This window comes from Poecilia formosa, unplaced genomic scaffold (assembly GCF_000485575.1).
Source record: "Poecilia formosa unplaced genomic scaffold, Poecilia_formosa-5.1.2 Scaffold491, whole genome shotgun sequence".
Classification (NCBI taxonomy): Eukaryota; Metazoa; Chordata; class Actinopteri; order Cyprinodontiformes; family Poeciliidae; genus Poecilia; species Poecilia formosa.
The window spans coordinates 271,392-292,182 of record NW_006800430.1 but is presented as its reverse complement, the minus strand read 5'-3'; the positions used below and the strand labels follow the sequence as shown (position 1 = coordinate 292,182).

General features: G+C 39.0%; 1 protein-coding gene across 1 annotated transcript in view; it reads left to right on the top strand.

The window, feature by feature from the left end:
* LOC107833977 (5-hydroxytryptamine receptor 2A-like) overlaps positions 1 to 20,791 on the top strand; it is a 45,926-nt gene that overhangs the window by 13,644 nt on the left and 11,491 nt on the right. The window lies entirely within an intron of this gene.

The following is a 20,791-nucleotide window of genomic DNA, read 5'->3' as shown; positions in this document are numbered from 1 at the left end:
GTGCAACTGATATCTAAAAAAACTACAGACGGAGTTTCTTCCTCCACACCGAGGCTGAAACTGATGATGGAGGCACAGAAATGTCTCTTCAGGGAAATTCTTCAAATCAGTTCTTCTGGTCCTGTTGTTGCTGCTGCTATCTTTCATGGCAAGAAAACAGATTAATGGTCTAGGAAATACCCAATTTTGAAACTCAGTTTTCTGACAATTATCCTTTCAATCTTTCTGGACAGAAAAGTAGACATGTACTGCTCCCTTCATGAACCTAACACACTGTTTGAACTGAGCTAACTTGAACAGCTGTCACTAATTTACGCTGCCAAAGAATTGTTCATTTTGGACGAAGTGGAGGATTATCAAGTCCTCCAAGTAGCCGGCTCAAATCTTTGCTCTAGTTTAGTTTTCTCTGCGAATTCAATTCCGATCTCGTGACAACAACAACCACATTACTTTATCTCATGCTATGTAATGCAGATGCTCTGTCTGCGATCATGAAAGTTTACACACCTGCGCATGCTTCCACTAACTGCAGTCCAAAGTGGCCGAAAACAGGAAACAGTTTGTATGGTTTGATAGTTTGATGGTTTGATTTCCGGCAGTTACAGAAAAATGGTTGTTTGGTTTAGGAGGTATTAGACGGGAAGGAAACTACCATCTGTTGTGAAAGATTCAAAGATTTGTCCTCATTCTCTGGATGGACAGCTGTGCAGGATGAGACTCACCCTGAAGGATTATTCACTGTCTTTTGTTGATCCTGCCATGTTTCACTCTTGAGCCAAATCCACAAATCTTTTATATTTTAACAGGAGTGCTTCCTTTAGAGGCGGTACGTTACTCAGACAAGTTTTATCTCCTGGAAAATAAAATAGAAAAACAACGAGAAACAACTTGCTGTTTTACAAAGCTTCAGCTTTGATTAATGTTTTTTTTTTTTGTTTTGTTTTGATTTTTTATTTTGCTGAGCATTAGACAGTGGATGGAATCATAGACTAATATATATATATTTTAGAAATGTTCTTGCTTCAACATACAGGTGTTGTACATATTTCCCCCCCAAAAAAAATTTTTCTTTAATGTCTTCACTTATCATCTTTGTAATTTTCTCTGATGTTCATCTGTGATAAAACTGTCATAAGGCTTTCATTAATGATGTAATTAGAAGTATAGGCAGAACAAGATCTACAGCTAGAAAATGAGGGAGATGAAACCCAAGTCATGTTTCCACATGAGACTCTGTATGCGGAAAATGCTTCATGTTCCCAGGAGGATCAAACATGCATGGAAGAGAAGGATCACCACTGACCTGGGTGGGTCATGAAAATGAAGAGCTGAGAAGTTAGTTTTTAAATGTGGAAAAGATTGTTTTTGTAGATTCAATTCAAAAATACTTTATTGATCCCAAAGGGAAATTAGAAGCTAATGTAACTCTTTTAATGAAAAGTTTTTGTAGCCGGTGATGGCTGTGGGCAGGACCTCCTGTAGCAGTCTGTACCACAACAAATTTGAAGAAGCTGATTCGTGTGAAACCCACATACATGTCTTGGAAATCTTGGGTCAAGATATTATTATAAGGCTGGTGGATTTTGTATTTTTATTATTTTAATGCATGTAGGGGTTTGTGTCCAGACATTCATTGATGAGCTCCCGAAAAATGATTCTCTCTAAGACAGACTTTAAGTAAGTAGATTTGGAAGAACATCTAACAACTGCATGCAGAGAGAATCGCGGCTCAGATGAGCGATTATATGAAGTGAAATCCAAAAGATCAAATCCAGGACTGAATGGTTTTGAGAAAAGTTATGACAGTATATAGAAATGAAAACGTGTTCACAAAATTAGCAAAATTAACTTGTTTTAATGCCGTTATTTTTTTTAAACGTGCGTTTAACACAATTTTTTGGACTTTATCTGTGCTGCAGTTTGAACATAACTTTCTTCTCTGTCTCAGCTGTTTCTCTATGGAGCTAATTTGCCATTTAATCCAAAACGTAATCTCTAAAAACAGCTCCACTTTCTCTTCACATCTCATCCCACTTGGCTCTGCTCTGTGGTGTCGCCATGGCGCTGCAGCGCTGAGAGCGTAAGAACACCGAAATTATTTTACTGTTGTAGACAAAACAACGCAGCAAAACCTTATTTTACATACAGCTATTCATGACTGCTGCAACAAAAATAAAAAAAACACAAACACTGATAAATACAAAAGAATCAGACATGAGAAACAATTTCATGTTTTGCCTGTTTTAATCAGTTAACAGTCCTAATAAAAACATGTAGAACTCATACAGTAACTCATTTTTTTATTTTTTAACTATTAATTAAATGTCTGTAATTCACAGCAAACCTATGATTAATTAGATCATGAGCTAACATTTTTCTTCTTGCCCAATCGGTTTTATCTGTTCCAGGTCCAGTTATCTAATGAACGATGATCGAGGCTTTAAAGGTTAAACCAAAGCAATTAAATTTACAACATCCAGTAGGCGCAACATCCATAGAGTGCAGCAGATGTCAGATTAATTCTCTGTGAAAATGTTGTGTATTTTGTCGCTTCCAGCCACAGACAGCCTGAGGCGAATGTCAGACTTATACGTTTTTCACAAAACCAACTGAGTTCCATGAAAGACGCAACACTGCAGGAAGACCAAGGCCCCTTTAACAACACACCTCTGATCGCCGCCGCCTCAGCCGGGTAAACGCTGCTGTGCATGTGTCAGTCCTTCAGAATAAAACTAAAGCAGTCATGGAATGCGGTCTCACCCCCGTCCTCTCTCCACATAAAAAAAACAAGAATGTGAAGAAAGCTCAAAATCCTCCATGATTTCCTGCTTCCACTCACACCATCTGTGACCTTAAAATCCCAGGAAAGACTTTAATCTGCTGCTCTGCTGCGTCTTTCCATCATCACTTGACAGATTTTGAGCCGTCTTCAGTCAACAAACTAAAATATGAATCGGGAATCCTCCATTTGGAATGTTTGCTGCGTTATTAGTGTTGAAAAGGTTCTCAGAGTTTTTACATCTACATCAGCTAAACACTTCTTTGTTTTTTACCAGTTTAGTTGTGGAGGCTGGTGCTGTTATGTAACTTGAATGTGTCAAAAAAACAAAAAAATAGATTCTGTTAGTTAGCAAAGCTCACAAAAAAATCTAAATAACCAAAATATGTTGTTGTGTAAATTGGGGATCTTCTTGAATGTTTTCCACTAGATTGTATTTTGACCAATTTTATACTGAGGTGGAAAACTCTGTTGTATTCTACTTTGCACACGGTAATCCCAATATTATTAGGGCTGTCAAACAATTCAAACTTTTAATCTGATTAATTACAGGATTGCTGTGAATTAATGGCGATTAATTGATCGTTAAAAAAAAACTGAGAGACTAAATGGGTTATAATTTTTTTTAGGACGGTCAAGTTATTAAAATAGGATACAGAATGCAGAAATATTGGATGCTTTTGTATTTACCACTGTTCACATTCTTTTTGTTCATAGCAGTTCAGTCGTGAGTAGCTGCGACTGAATTTTGTTTTGTCTACAACAGTAAAATAATTTTGAGGCTCTTCCTGTGCTCTGAGCGCTGCAGCGCCATAGCAACGGCACAGAGCAGCGCTGAGTGAAAGGAGAGGTGGAGAGGAGAGAGTGGAGGAGGGCAGATAAATCGAAAATATCGATCATATCAGTATTAAGTCGGTATCATTATTGGATCGACACTAATGTGAATATGTATATTTCACTTTCAGATTGCCTCTTGAAAGTTAATCTTATTTTTGTTTTGGAATTTCCTAACGACAGAAAAGACTTTGTTTTGATTTGCTCTCATTTTATAACCCCTTGACTTACTTAAGAAAAATTGCACACAAATTAGATTCATTTTCTATTTCTCTTTATGTGAATATGTGATTAAAGTATTGTGTGCTAAACTTGTCCAAATTCTTGAAAAAAAGGAAAACCACAAAAACTCCTAAGTACCTAAAGCTTAAATAACAAAAAGTATTGATCAATATCAGTATCGGTGATATTGGGTCTATATTTACCGTGTATCGGATCGATACCAACATGTGCATTATCACACATTGTTCTTGGAGTGGCAGATGAGGGGTTAAAAATCCTGTAACATTATGATTATGTCAATAATGAATTTGCAAAACATCTTTTTTATTTTCTAGTTATTACATTTTGTTGTATTGTGAAAACCAATTAAACATCCACACGTTTAAACATCTGTATGTTAGAAAAACAAAGTGCCCCTAATTTTTTTTTCTTTTTCGTCTAAACCTTTGTTGCATCACCATAAAAAAACTACTAATAAGATAAAACGTGGACCTGTGAAGACACTCGACCCATTCAGAAACCTCTCTCTGACTGAACAGGAGCCCAGACCTTATCAGCTAACCAGGGTGTCACCGACTCCCTTCGCTGATGCCTGACGGCAGCTGAATGTGCTCAAATCCCTGCAGCAGATTTCTTATTTCCAGCAAAAGATTGAAAGCAGAAGACAGAGAGGCTGTTTCAGCAGCAGAATAATGATTTTATTGTCATTTCACACAATCTCTGTCGATGTCATTCAGAGAGCAGTAATGACTGCAGCTTTCCTCGTCTCCATTCCCCAGCCTGTTTTATATGATATCTTCCTGTTGCCGCTGCCTTAATGGGTTTTTCATTTTTCATTTTTCTATTACCTCATTTAAGGGAATATCGACTGTTTACATTGCATCATCAAGCAAAAGACCTAAAAATATAAACGAACAAGGCACAAAATGCAGCAGTTAGGGAGTCGTTTCTCCTTTAGCTACTAAGATTGTGACTGCAATGAGAAGAGGCTTAAACATCCGCCATGAGGTCACACACACATTTAGGTCATCAAAACGTCGTAACATCTCACAATGTATGAAAACAGGTCATGTGTCGATTTGGATGTTAAATTAAAGAGTCTAACACTATGTTTTAGTTGAGGGAATATAGTCTCATTCCCTCAACTAAAACATAGCTGCAGTGTTGATTTGATTCTTTCATGCATGCTTGAGAAATCCTTTAATCTCCATGGCAACCACTGAGTTGTGCAACACACCCGGGTGGATCTAGCCTCGCCTTCAAGGACGAAGCTCCTCCTCTACGCTGCAGTTTCCAAGCTTCTGAGCTTCTGCCTCACAAAGTAGCCCTACCCGCCACTGCCCCACTCAGTTCCTTCAGACTAGCCAGCAGCAATTAGCAAACACCTGGTGGAACTGAGCATCAGCTAAGCTCATTATAGGAGCTGCTTGTCAGTGAAATGTTGGTAAAAACATTGTTAAAGCATTAATAGAGGAGCCATGTTTTGATGACTTCCTGAAGGCGGAGTTTCACAAAGAGTAGGAGCTTCTTAAAGAGACAGAGGCCCAATTTTAAGGCGTTAAATTATGAAGTTGAATGTCTTTTATTTAATGTTTTCATAACAACTGAAGGTAACATAGTTACTTTAGATTGCTACTATATGGCTGTAAAGTACATAATACTGCCTCCTTAAAGATAATTTTTAAATGAATAAAAACAACAAAAGCAACATTTTTCTGTTGTTTCCTTGGCTACATAAACATCCTGAACATCTGGACACAATGTACTCAAACTGGCTGCTGGATGAACATGTTCAGCACACAATAACACCAACATGGGTTAACCAAGGCTTCATCCTGAGGTTCACTGCTAAGATGGAGACACTCCAGGGAGTTCTCTCTTGCCTCCAGGACCTCAGTTCATAATGACACCAAAGAATATTTAAAGTGTCTGTTTTCCAGCCGAGCGCCTAAATACGCCCCACTTCTGATCTTCTCCCAGAGGATATGAAATCCCTGCGTGCTCTGCTCCGTCATCCTGCGGTTTCTATTCTATCTTCCTGCAACACCTGATGACTTGAGGAGCGTCAGAAGCACAAGCCGTCTCGATGGAAGTGCCAGCGGCGCTGAAAAAGAACGCCGTGAATCAAAAGTGGGAACCAAACAAAACGAGCGAGGCTGGAAAGGTTAAAGAGATTAAAACATGGCTGAGGAAACGGTTTTCTTTTGCTCCAGAGTCTTTTCTCCAGCAAATATAAAGACTCAGGCTTTGATTATATTAGCCCGCATTTTACCCCGACAAGTAGGGCGGCTGTAACGACGGTTACACAACAGAACCACTTCTTGGACGCTCGATGTAGCAGTGGATCGCCTGGAGCAAGAAAAAATAAACTCTAATTCCTCCTTTTGATATCGGCGGTGTTGGGAGGAGGAGGGGAATCTAAGCAAGAAAGTGACACATAGGAGGTGAGATAGTAAAGTCCCCCGAGTGGGGGGGGAAAACTCCCTGTGTTGTGCTCATCCATGTGTGAGAAACTGGGTGAGATGGAGGAGATTCTGATTTTTTATGATTCCCAGAGCCGCTGAGAGGAGCACAAAGGGACAAAAAAAAATAAAATAAAGTATAAAACGGCGACAACAGCAGGCAGGCGTTAGGCTCATCCCTCTCCTCTGCTCCTCGCACAGCCAGGCGGAACAAAACGAAGCGGAGAAAACAAAAAGGGCAACAGCCATCATCAGGCTCTGCTGGCCAGATGTGAGACAATGAGAGACGTCAACGGGAAGGAGAAAAGAAAAAGGCAAAACACGAGCATAGATGGACTGGATGATGATGGAGATTTGGGAACTGAAGGCGCCTTGCTACATGTAGAGATACATTTAGCCGGAGTAGACCAAAGAACTTTTTATCGCAGCTACGATTCAACTCATCTTTCCAATCATTTCTGTACCTTACTGGTTATGATACATACAAGTTGGAACATCTTGTTATGGATGAAACATCAGTTACAATAGAGAAACACAACCATAAACATTTACAGCTTTATCTAAGGAAGAGATATTGATGCTTATATCTGGGGTTTAGTGTCAGCCAGTACCAATCCAATACAGAAAGAGTCTGTTGAATTGACCTAAATTCTACATTTTATTATGTAAATTTTACGTTTTTGAATTTGACAGTATGTTATGTTACTCCTCCATTAAAAACATACATGGAGTGTTTGAGAAGTCCTTTAATCTCCCGTGGCAACCATTCAGATGTCCAAAACGCCTGGGTGGACGTAGCCCCACCTCCTTGAAGCTGCAGTTTCCAAGCTACCAAGCTTCCTCCTCACAGAGCAGCTCTCCTCCACTCGGCTCCTTCAGACTAGCCATCATCAATTAGCAAACACCTGGTGGAGCTGAGCATCTTCTGAGCTCATTATAGGAGTTATTTCTTAGTGAAACGCTGATAAAGAATTAATAGAGGAGCCATGTTGGGATGAATCCCTGAAGGCGGAGCTTTAGAAAGAGCAGGAGTTTCTTAAAGAGACAGAGGCCCAATTTTAAAGCTTTAAATTATGAAGTTACATTACTTTTAAGTAAAATTTGATATATGCAATATTTTTATAATAACTGAAGATAACATAGCTACTTGACTGTGTTCTAAAATGGCTCTATGCGCATAATTCTGCCCTTTTAAACAAATAAAAACACACAGCTTTTTCTTTCCACTTCAGCAAAATTAGAAAAAAACCCATCAGCGGTGAAATGTTTCACGATTCATCAAAGATTTTGAGAAGAAAGTAACAAAGATATGATTTGCTTCATATTTCAAAGCAAATGTGAATCAAGGAAAACAAATAAATGAAAAAAGAAGATTTAATTATTACTTTTAGTGTTTTCAACACTGTACTTTTTATGCTTATCAAATTTACCGTACTTATTTATCTTAATATACAATATGACATGGTACATGAAATCCCTTCTAAGACATAAGTTGAGTCATCTAAAAGTTTTCTAATTAGTCCAGACAGAGGCGTATAATTAGTGTTGAATAATTAGAGCTTGTGATGAAGCGCTGCTGTAATTTGGACCCAGTTCAGCCGCTTCAGTCCCAGAGGAGGGAAGTCACTTTCTGAGGACCCGACTCATCACTCACGTTGTCGCATGTGCAGGTGTGTCACAGCGAGTGTGTTGGAAAAAATGGTTTAAAGTTTCAAATTATGTATTTACATTATTTATTTTTTTTTATGTCTTGGATGAATTACACAACATTTTTCTGATTTTTATCGCTATTATTATTCAATTTGTAACTCATGTCTGCGCTGAGAATTAGTTTTATTCTCTGTGCACAATACAATTATTTTTATCTTTTGGACAGCAAAACAAATAAAAAAAAATCAAAATATGCCCACAGTGTTGCTCCTCCAGGATAATTTCACCTTCTTGCCTCCGTAAATTAAAACATGCTCCATTTAATTACAGATGAATAAACGAACAACGACGGAGTTATTTTAGCCCCATCCGTGTTGTTCTCCTTTAACTGAATTTCATTAATGAGTTAATAATCAGTGCAGCTCATGATTCCTGAAGAACTTCTGCAGCGTTTAGCATTGATTGGAGTCTGAGTCAAACTAGGACCAGGAGTGTTTAAATGTTAATTTAAATAAAAAGCAGATGGCCGCTCAGCATAAAGGAGTGTGCTGGAATTTTTGAAGTGAACACAACATAAAAACACAATGTGAAACCAATAAGTTATCAATTTTTCTTTACCTTGACTTGCTAAATATTCATAAATATAGACATGGCATGAAGGTTTATTACAGAAATCCCTAAAAAAAATCAAAAGGATTTTCAGTTAAACCAGTTTAAGTGGCACGATCAAACAACTTCAGTACATTTTATTCTTCATATTAGAAATAAAGTATCTTTTCACAGGTTTAGTAGCAGATAATCTAATATAAAATGGTGGCGCAATGATCCAACGTTCAAACCATGTGACCTAATAACTAACACTGAAGGTGTTTTTCTCATTAACAGTTTAACATTTTCAGTTTTTCATGGTGGTACTTAATTATTCAACATAAACCATGAACAGCTTTCAATAAGCAGCAATCTATAACCTTTAGGGCGTTAAAAACTGCTATAATGTTCCTTCAGGGTTTCGTTGGTTTGCGCTGATGTTTTACTGCAATTCGGTTGCGTATTAAAATCTTACTGAGGTTTTTTTTACTTCACTTCGTGGGTGAAGTATCACTATGATGATGTCATTTCTTTGTATTCGTAAAAAACCTTGGTATTTACAGAGCAGTTTGAAATTGTTTGCTAAAAGTTATTGAGTGCTTTCAGTTTGCCTCTTGTTCTCTGCGCCGTGTCATCGCCGCCCTGCAGAGACCACAGAGACCAGAAGCAAGGCGCTAAATGTGGAGAGTCGTAGTATGTGGTTCACCGTCGCAAATTGCCACTAGAGGGGCTCATAACAGATGTTACATTGAGATCAAAAGTCTGAGATTTCAACGCTGCCTTCTCCTTGGCTCAGTTTGCCTCAGAGGAAGGTTGGAGATGTAACCAGAAACACCGAGTTTAGAGTGAAGCACATGGAGGGTTTGTGAACAACAGCACATGAGGGCCACTGTAGGTAGAAAAAAGGGAGTACATTTCTACCAAATTTTGAGATTAATCTCAGAAATGTTCTTGAAAAGAACCTGGAAATTTCTGAGTTTCTAAAGTCAAATATTTTTGACTGTTGAAACTTTTAAGATTTTTTTTCCCAGCAAATTTTCAACTTTAGAAAATTTGAAAACTCAGAAATGTCCATGTTTTTCCTAGAAAATTCAGTTTGTCAATTTTTTATTTATTTTATTTATGTTTTTATTTCTTTGCAGAAATGTACCCCTCTTTTTTTCCTACTGCATGTACAGTGGCTCTACATATTCGTGCTCCACAATTTGAGCCGTTTTGTTTCAAAAATCATCCCAGCGTCCTTTTTGACATGTTCTCACTAAATGCAGAAGTTGATTTGAATTTAGCACAACTTCTTATTAGCAATAAGGAGCAATATTAGAATAAGAAGTCGTGGCACCAAGACGACTTCTTAACACGACATCAGCGCCTGCAGTGTTATGCTTACATCACACCTCACTGGCACTGACATCGTCATGTGTCTCCTAACATTTAGATGAGTTTGAAAAGAAAAAGGGAAATCTCTGTCATGGATACAGAAATTGGATGATCGTTTTGTTTTTTTCTTTCTCAGAACTGTTATGATTTTTATATATTAGAATTTGTAGCCCTCCCCTTTAAAGGTGCAATCTGTAACTTTTGTAAGGAACTGTCACCATGTTGTGACACTTTCCTATGAGACAGATAATCTGTGAAAAGATAAATCTCCTCCACTCCCTTCCTGAGTTACTATTGCCGGTCTGAAGAAATGCACCGCTTACCGTAAAAAGCAACCAATCAGAGGCAGGAGGAGGGGCTTAGCGATGTCAATCAACATCATGTACAAGAAAACAGTTTTTCCACCGTCATCGGTGGCTATGCTAGCTAGCCTCAATTTCACAAGAGGCGCTGCAGCATAGCAGAGAGCAAGAGGGGATGAGGAGCGCCACACAAGATGGTGACTGATAGCGTTAAGTCCCTCCTTCTGGCTCTGATTGGTTGATTCTAGTTAGAAGTTTGATTTTTGTTTCACACATAAACTATCACAACATAGGAATAGTTTCAACAAATATGTATAAAAATGTTTTTTAGCTTCAATGACAAAAAGATTTTTGTATATTAATTAGCTCTAAATAAAGTCAGAGAAAACTCTCTGCTCTCTGTTCCTCCGGTTCTGACTCTGAACCGGAGGAACCATGTCATCGCTTGCAGCTAAACTGAGCTAACGTTTAGAGAGTGTTATCATTCCTCTGCACATTTCCTGCATGAACATAAACTCACCAGCCACTTTATCAGCTACTCACCTGCTAAAACCAGGCTGGATCCCCTTTTCCTTCAGCTTCAGACTAATTCTTCTTAGCACAGATTCTACAAGGTCTCAGAAACATTCTGCTGATACTTCACTCCATGTTGGCAGAAACACAGCATCTCAATATTACTGCAGATTCAGTGGCTGCATATCCATGATGCTAATCTGCTGTTCCACGGCATCCCTCAGGCGCTGGATTAGGATTTGGTGACGGTGAAGGCCGCTGACTTACAGAGAGCTCAGAAACCAGTTTTACATGATACAGTGCATCGTCCCAGTGGAATCATCTATCAGAAGACTGCAGTGGCACAACTAAAAAAAAGTAACAAAAATAGCCATGAATCAGTTTAAAATGTTATTTCATAAGTTGTGGAATAATACAGTTTTTACTTAATACTGTACTTACTTAATATCACCTAATTCAATATAATTAAACTAAATGAATAAACATTTCCACTAACAGAAATGGGCAAATTGAAATTCCGACAATAAATTTGCTTAACGGAAACACGCCAGTTTCGAAGAAAAAACTTGTTTTTCCGCTACAGTGAGGTTGTTTTCTGCCCTACTGAAATAGATGTATTCTTGCAGAGCTGAAATGGAAACACTTTTCTTGACTCACTAGAGTCACATGATCAACAGCTGGATGTTGCTACTGGTGGAAATGCCAAATAAGATGACAGGAAGCGGTAGGACGATGATGGTTTGTTGATGTAGCTCAGCCATGTGTGACTTTAATTTCATTTCTTATTTAGTGGAAACACAACAATTGCAAAATTGTGATTTTTTTCTACATTAGAAGAATATCAACAAAGTTTTGTGCATATTTGTAATGGAATCACAGCCACTATGAATGTGAGGTCATTATGATCTGTCCAGGGCTGCAGGTCTGATGTCCTGCAGCTTTTATGTAGCTTCCTGGTTCAACACACCTGAACCACATCACTGAATCACCACACATTTTGGTCTTCAGTTTAGTTTTCTGTCATAATCTCTTTTCTTTTTTTCTTTCTTTTTTTATTTTTCAAAGAAACTTGATCTGTTCAAAACAGATTTGATTTCAGAACATCATGTTACACGTTTGGATGCATTTTGTTTCTCCTCCGCTGGAATGGTTAGAATTCCAAGCAATTTCTAACCATTTACATGACGTCCATGTTGGGACATAAAGACTAAAGATGAAACAGAATTATGAAAGCCAGCATCCAGGTTGTGTCTCTGCCTCACAGCTTTATGCTCTGATCCAATTAAGGCTGTGATGTACGAATAATAATAACAAGTAATAGGTGATAATAATAATAATAATAAGACGTTCCCGCTGTTGTTAAAACCAAATGAGTCTGAAATTCGTCCAGCCTGCTGAGTGGGTCCCTGTTGAGATCCGAAGCAGCCCGGGGCGGGACCAGAACATGCTGCATGGATTATCGCTCCCATCTGGCCTCTGAGTCCCAGGAGGAAGTGGAGGGCCACACATCCTGATGTGACCTCAAACCCGACAAAGAAAGAGAGAGAAGAGAGAGGGGGAGAGAGAGAGAGAGAGAGGGATCTGCATCATGTTTAATGCCAGAAAATAGACAACTGGCTCACATACCAGCTGTACTCTGACCTGTCGCTAGAGAACATCTACAAACATCAAACACTGAGACCGACTGGATGTAAATCAGCTCACAGGAAGACTGAAGTGCAGTTGGTTGTTTTGTTACCCTACATTGCTTCATTTGTTTTTATAAAAAAGAAGAAAATCAGGATCAGATGTTGGAAGTTTATTTTAAATGTAAACGAGCGTTTCCTTTTTTTGACTGGTGGCGTTTGAATTCATACATGCTCTGATCTCACGGTTTGCAGTAAAACACGTTCTGGGATAATGAACCGTTTTTTCTTTCAGGTCCCACAGGATGATTTGTCTCTATAAAATATGCGTTCAATCTTTATAAGTCATGTCCAGTTTGGTTAACTGCATCAGAACGCTGTGCAACACAGTAAAACCCAATAATGTCATTTTTTAAGACCTGATATCAATAGAGAAAGGAGAGTTTAATATGATAAGATGGTTCTTTCAGTGTCCATTCATAGATGAAACTGAAACCTGGAGATGGAGAAGTCATTAAATTGGATCAGTGCGCCACAGCGAAGGGAAAATAATGTAAAAGAGGCTTGGGAGTCTTACTTCTTCAAAAGAGAAAAAGACGCAACGGCGTCTCCGACTGACCTGGAGTTGAGAGTAAAAGCAACTTTCACCTGGTGGGAAAAGAACAGGTTTTGTTGTCCGTCTTCTCATTGATAAGTTCTCAAAAAACCTCTTTGAAACTTCCAGCCACCCACTCAGTTAATCCCCAATCTTGAATTTCTCAAGATTGTTTAAAACCTCCTGGGCTCTGAGGAACCGCAGCCAACCGGTTTGTCAGATTTGATTAGAGTCGATGTTTGTGTCACTTTAACTGTGGCGCTGAGCGAACAGCGTGATCTCAAAAGAGTTTTGAGAAAAAGCAGAAAACCTAAGCAGTACCGACAATTTGACAAATGCAAGACTTAAAGTTGGAACGTAATTATAGTTGACATGATCCGACTCCGACTCTGTAGTCATTTTGCACACACACAAATGCAGGCTTGGTGTGTGACGGCCTGCAGAGCACACACACAGGTCAGGAGGTCATAACCTCACATTACAAACCTGTAAACTCTTGTCCTGTGTGACGTAACTCAGAGTGGAGCCTGGTGCTCTGAACACACACAAAATACTACCAAGGGTGTTGTTTTTTTTTATCGTAAGTCTTTTGTTCTCCTTGATGCTTGTGTCCAGATTTATGACTTGATGACATCGTTTGGAAGGGATTGAAGGTGAAAGACAATAATTGCAGACGCATATTCAAAAGATAGGATCTGAGTCTCACTCTGTGCAAACAGAATCAATTTTTATTGCGCATCGGAATGCACCGTTGTTAAATTTGTGGCACCTTTATCTTTCCTTATGAGATTTAGAATTTAATAAGCACGAGTGAATAAAACCCTGTATGCAGTTTTAATGCCGCATACATATCTGGCATGAAAACTTTTTTAAAGGTGCAGTGTTATGTAAAATCAACTTTTTGGAGCTTTACATTTGTCATCCAAAACATTCCTGGTGCGTTGCCCTGATTCTTTCATGCATGTTTGAGAAATCCTTTTATCTCCCATGGTAACTATTCAGCTGTAGAAAACTCCTGGGTGGACCTGGCTTCCCAGTTACTCCCACCACTCAGCTCCTTCAGACTAGCCAGCAGCAATTAGCAAACATCTGGTGGACCTGCACATCAGCTGAGCTCATTATAGGAGCTACTTCTCAGTGAAACGCTGGTAAAAACGTTGCTAAAGGGTTAATAGAGGAGCCATGCTGTGATGACTTCCTGAAGGAGGAGTTTCAGAAAGAGCAGGAGCTTCTTAAAGAGACAGAGACCCAATTTGAAGGTGTTAAATTACAAAGTAAAATTTCTTTTAAGTCATATTTGATAAATAGAGCAACCAAAGGTAACACTTACTTGATTGTGCTATAAAATGGCACCATGTGGCACTACAAATAAATAACACTGCCCCTTTAAGAAGGAGATTGAAGCCAACTGTCATGTTGACTTTACTTTCCTGTGTGATTTTAATGTCTGCAATAGGTGCTACATAAATACATTTTACTCATTTTCTTGATTTTACAACTGGATTCCTCCATTATAATGTGCAGAGACATTCTGACGTTACCCAGAGAGCCACATATAAGACATAGTTCAAAACAACAAAGTGTAGGCCAGTCAAACCAAAAGCAAACCACTACTTTAACATCCTGTCTGATCGGTACAGCGGGAAGAAACTAGTCTCCAGATTAAGTAAACTGGTGAGTCAGATTACTATGGGTTTGCATTTGTCATATTAATTATCATTTATTTTGAACCATTTCTTATGGTTAAAAAAAAGATTTATCTTTGTCATTGTTACTTTCAGTTTCTGTTAATGTAAAAACTGCTTCCTCTGTTGTTTTTACAATTTTCTGCACTGTTTTTATTTCCCTCTATAGCTTCAATAAATATAAGAACATTTGAAAACAGGATTAAATAAAGTCTCTTTGTTCAGGTTAGTGGCATTAATCCTATAGTTTGTGTGACTGGAGTCCTAAAGAAGCTGATATCAAACTGGACTGTTCTTCCAGAGCAGTATTTGTGTTTGTGTGGCTCTGAATGCCATTTCAACCAGTTTTATCATCACAATAGTACAACAAAGTGTGGTGATGAAAGTCCACATCACCTTGGTGCATCTCTAATATTTAGCCAGCATAGCACTGAGGTTTCACACAGTGAGACACATTCAAGTCTTGGATGATTTTTTTTTTTTTTTTGGGTTGATATTTCTTTTTTGCTTGAAAAAAATAAATAGATAACCTGCATAATTTGACATAATGTGCTTCTTCATTGTTGTCACGGGCGATTATCTAACTGAACATGTCTGTTTTCCTTTCTGTTCTGCTCGGCTCCTTTTGTTTATCGTCATCCGCTGTCAGAACGCTACGCGCAGTTAGCCCGGTTTTCCTGTCCCGGCTCGACGACTCCGGCTGCTCTCATGTTTAATAATCCTCTGAGAGGTTTGGCTGAATGTGCAGCTGATTAGGTCAGATTGCTGGTTGGCTCAGATGGCGATCTCTAACACGTTTAACACAAAGCTTGTTCCAGGCAGTCAGGTTTTTTTTTCTTTCCTTTCATTGAAACTGTCAGCCAAACTAACAGTTTGTTTAAAATAATTTCTCCCCTAATTTCTTGCTGTTTTTTTTTTTTTTTTTTTCACAGCTAGAAAGTGCAAAGTTGGCTCTAAACCACAGACACACAGCAGCTGTATTAAAATCTAATTAGTTCTTGGGATTTTGCAGTTTTCATTTTGCTTCTTAGGATTCTTCTTGTTGAGTTTCCTTTGAATAAATATTTTATTCTACTGTTCTCTGTTGTTTTTAATTTAGTTGACGACAGAAATCAGAAGCATGCCTACCAAGGCCACTTCCAGTTCAGACTTGTGGGAGCGATGTATTTGTTTATTTCAGGTTCTAACATTTACTGCTACCTGCAGGTTGATTGGACTGTCTGTGGTTCCCCCCCAAGATAACATGAGTTTAGTGGTATTTGGTCTGTCCTTGTTAGAAACAGGTGGCTGAGAAAGCAATATGAAATGATCAGACAGTGAGATCCCAACCTCCCGGTGGAATGCTCCATAATGCCTGCTAGCAGACAGTGTAATGTCCACATGATCAGAGCTAATCTCTCTCCCCAATCACTCATTCGTTCTGCTCTCAGAGCTCTTGGCGAGCTGCACAGCAGAGTTATCAGAGTCCTGGCCTGCATCAGTTTATGTGTATTTAATGCCTTCTGGTCACTTTATTGTTTTAATGCTTTATAAGTGATGGTGTCTGTTGGTTCTAATCAGATTGTCTGACTGATGGCTTCCTAAGTGACATTTGTTGTTCCAGTAGTTCCCAGAGCAATCACCTTCATCAACCAAAACAACAGAGAAGATCAGGGACAAACACAAATGTTAGTTCATAAATCAGAGTCCACTATAAAAAGGTACTGGGGGGAAATAAATATTAAAATTTTAATGATTTACTTAATTTTATTGATTTAGTTAAGGTATACTGGTTTGTCAGTGCAATGTTCCCTAATGGCTACACTCTAAAAATGTGAACTACTTTATGTTGGTAATAGAATTAAAATGATGTTCAATCAGGCGCTAATCTAATTTGGTATGAAGTTGTTTTTTGTGGATTCCTTGATATAATTTACAGCTCAAAGCTGTAGTATGTAACTTTTATTAATATTTATCTCATGTTTTTTAAATCTGTCACAATCCTGTGACAGTATGGTACAAGACAAGATAATGCGTGAAAAAATCAATCTCCTCCACCTCCTTCCAATTCTGATTGTCATCTATAGAAATCTACCACTCCCCGGTCAAAGACATCCAATCAGAGCCAGGAAGAGGGTCTTAGCGCTGTCAATTAAGCTCATACACGCGCTGTTCCGTGTGCTAATGGTGGAGAAACAACTTACTGTAAACCTGAGCATTCATGACAGGCTCTGCAGTCAGGAAGAAGCCATAGGCTAGCAGTCTGTGATCAAAAGCCAGATGTTACTACTGACGGAAACCACAAAGAAGACGACAGGAAGTGGTAGGAGGATGATGGTTTGTTTTTGTTTTTTTCAGACAACGTGCAGCTGGCTCGACCTGAGCTGTCACAGCATCACAGTTCATAAAAATCTGTGTCAGTTGAAGGTGTTGAATCCATGACTACAGTTTCCCCAAAACGCCGCACACGCAGATGCTCCCCAGGATAAGGAGCTTGTTTTTGCAAAGGCTGAATAAAACGCTGAGGTCTCCTCTGATTGGCTGATGGATGATGAGCAGCACCGCCTTTAGCGCTGAATTATGAATATATTTAATCTAACTGTTGACATCCGTCGCTGCCATGATTTTAAACACCTGAACAAACGTATTAACATGTGATTTTCATTTTGTTTCTTATTTAAGGGAAACACCGCAATGCAAAATTGTGTTTTTTCCACATTAGAGGAGTATAGACAAAGATTTGCCCACATTGGAAATGGAAACGCAGTTAACGGCTCTCGTTTTACCTTTTCAGGCGTCTTTATTGGCCATTACCTTCCTGCCGCCTGCGTCAAACTCACCATGATTTCTCTGTTCCTTCATTTCTTCTCTCACTCTCCTCTCAGTTGTTTGCCTGTATCCTCTCCTCTCCTCTCCTCTTCTCTCCTCTCCTCTGCAGACAGAGAGAGCTCAGTGAATGTACTTTTCACTATAAACATATTTGGATTGAACTGTGGCACAATTACTGTCACCTTTCACCTGCATGATGAAATGATAGTTCTCCACCCAAGCTGGCTGATGTCACTCTCTGGGAACAAACAATGGGAGGATTTTATTTGCGGTGTAGCTTCTTGCTCTCTGACTTATGTGTGCTGAGAATGATGGGAGTAAATAAAAATAAGTCCACACTGACAAACTGTTCTTTCAGTTTTGCATCAAAAGTACTAAAGAGGACAGGGTGAGCCCCAAGTTCTTGTTCACTGGCTGCAGTTTTGGTGGATTCTGTGTTTATTTTTTATGCCAACAAAGAAATGTTGTTTTTTTTTCTTTGGTTTTCAATGAGGTCAGGATGACAGTGGGGATACCTGGCCAAGCTGCTGTGATGAGAACACGGAATATGATGTTCTTGTGGGTGAAAGTCCAACCTGCTAACTGTGTAAAGCTCGAAGATGACTTCCATTAAACGCCTGTGTTTCCTGGGATTCGCTACATGACTTTTGGCTGAATTAATCGAAACACAGAATCAAGTTCCCTGCCACGTCGGCCACCTCAAATGCCTGACAGGAGACATGGAGCAGTTGCTCCATGTCTCCTGTCAGGCAGACGTGGTGCAAACACCGTCGAAGTTTACACTTCGACGGTGCAGACTGAGTGTTTTGTATACTTCATCTTGTTCCATGACGTATAGTTCATGAACGCGGCTGAATGGACACGCAACCTGACTGCAGAAAGAGCCAACGTGAATTTAAACGGTCACCGGTTGCCACAGTAACCTGCCTTCGTCTTACTGTTTTAATCCACAGGCATGAATGAGGCATCTATGCGTTTATGTCTAAGGTTTTAGCATTGACTAGCATGTTGTCGGTGTACTACAGCTGTTTATCACAGCCTGCACTACAAAAAAAAACACACAGGTTTAAGTATTTCTGGTCTAGTTTGCACTTCAAATATCTTAGTGTACTTGAATTAAGACAAAACTAACTTAAAAGCAATTCATCAGCAAGATATAGAAGCTTGTTTCAAGCATATAATGCCTTGATATAGATGAAAAAATATCAATATTTTCCATTGGCAGGAAAATTGTTGTTTTGTTATAAGTAAATTTAACACGGAGGTTTTTGTAGGTAACAGCAGGAACTATCGCCGTCCCTTAAAAACAAGAGTTGTTACTTTTTCTCCTTTTGCTTCTTATCTGATGTCTGCTGTTTTGTGCCAGACTTTGAAGGGGGATGCTGCTGTCAGTGTTGTTCTGCAGAGTCACCGAAATGTAGGCCAAATGTGTGCCGACGTCTGTGGGCCGGCCCGGCAGGCAACAGTGAGCAGCTACACCGAAAAAATGTTACAAAATTCCATGAAGGTTTGGCAATCAGTCAGCCTTGAAGGTGTTCATTTGTCTATGTTATGTAAAATATTACGATTCCCTGGTCACAGTTGAGTTTGTGAAAATAATCTTGCAGTAAAAGCAGTAAAAGCATATGAAGTTCATATATGAGCAGCAAGNTTTTTTTTTTTTTTTTTTCACAGCTAGAAAGTGCAAAGTTGGCTCTAAACCACAGACACACAGCAGCTGTATTAAAATCTAATTAGTTCTTGGGATTTTGCAGTTTTCTTTTTGCTTCTTAGGATTCTTCTTGTTGAGTTTCCTTTGAATAAATATTTTATTCTACTGTTCTCTGTTGTTTTTAATTTAGTTGACGACAGAAATCAGAAGCATGCCTACCAAGGCCACTTCCAGTTCAGACTTGTGGGAGCGATGTATTTGTTTATTTCAGGTTCTAACATTTAGTGCTACCTGCAGGTTGATTGGACTGTCTGTGGTTCCCCCCCAAGATAACATGAGTTTAGTGGTATTTGGTCTGTCCTTGTTAGAAACAGGTGGCTGAGAAAGCAATATGAAATGATCAGACAGTGAGATCCCAACCTCCCGGTGGAATGCTCCATAATGCCTGCTAGCAGACAGTGTAATGTCCACATGATCAGAGCTAATCTCTCTCCCCAATCACTCATTCGTTCTGCTCTCAGAGCGCTTGGCGAGCTGCACAGCAGAGTTATCAGAGTCCTGGCCTGCATCAGTTTATGTGTATTTAATGCCTTCTGGTCACTTTATTGTTTTAATGCTTTATAAGTGATGGTGTCTGTTGGTTCTAATCAGATTGTCTGACTGATGGCTTCCTAAGTGACATTTGTTGTTCCAGTAGTTCCCAGAGCAATCACCTTCATCAACCAAAACAACAGAGAAGATCAGGGACAAACACAAATGTTAGTTCATAAATCAGAGTCCACTATAAAAAGGTACTGGGGGGAAATAAATATTAAAATTTTAATGATTTACTTAATTTTATTGATTTAGTTAAGGTATACTGGTTTGTCAGTGCAATGTTCCCTAATGGCTACACTCTAAAAATGTGAACTACTTTATGTTGGTAATAGAATTAAAATGATGTTCAATCAGGCGCTAATCTAATTTGGTATGAAGTTGTTTTTTGTGGATTCCTTGATATAATTTACAGCTCAAAGCTGTAGTATGTAACTTTTATTAATATTTATCTCATGTTTTTTAAATCTGTCACAATCCTGTGACAGTATGGTACAAGACAAGATAATGCGTGAAAAAATCAATCTCCTCCACCTCCTTCCAATTCTGATTGTCATCTATAGAAATCTACCACTCCCCGGTCAAAGACATCCAATCAGAGCCAGGAAGAGGGTCTTAGCGCTGTCAATTAAGCTCATACACGTGCTGTTCCGTGTGCTAATGGTGGAGAAACAACTTACTGTAAACCTGAGCATTCATGACAGGCTCTGCAGTCAGGAAGAAGCCATAGGCTAGCAGTCTGTGATCAAAAGCCAGATGTTACTACTGGTGGAAACCACAAAGAAGACGACAGGAAGTGGTAGGAGGATGATGGTTTGTTTTTGTTTTTTTCAGACAACGTGCAGCTGGCTCGACCTGAGCTGTCACAGCATCACAGTTCATAAAAATCTGTGTCAGTTGAAGGTGTTGAATCCATGACTACAGTTTCCCCAAAACGCCGCACACGCAGATGCTCCCCAGGATAAGGAGCTTGTTTTTGCAAAGGCTGAATAAAACGCTGAGGTCTCCTCTGATTGGCTGATGGATGATGAGCAGCACCGCCTTTAGCGCTGAATTATGAATATATTTAATCTAACTGTTGACATCCGTCGCTGCCATGATTTTAA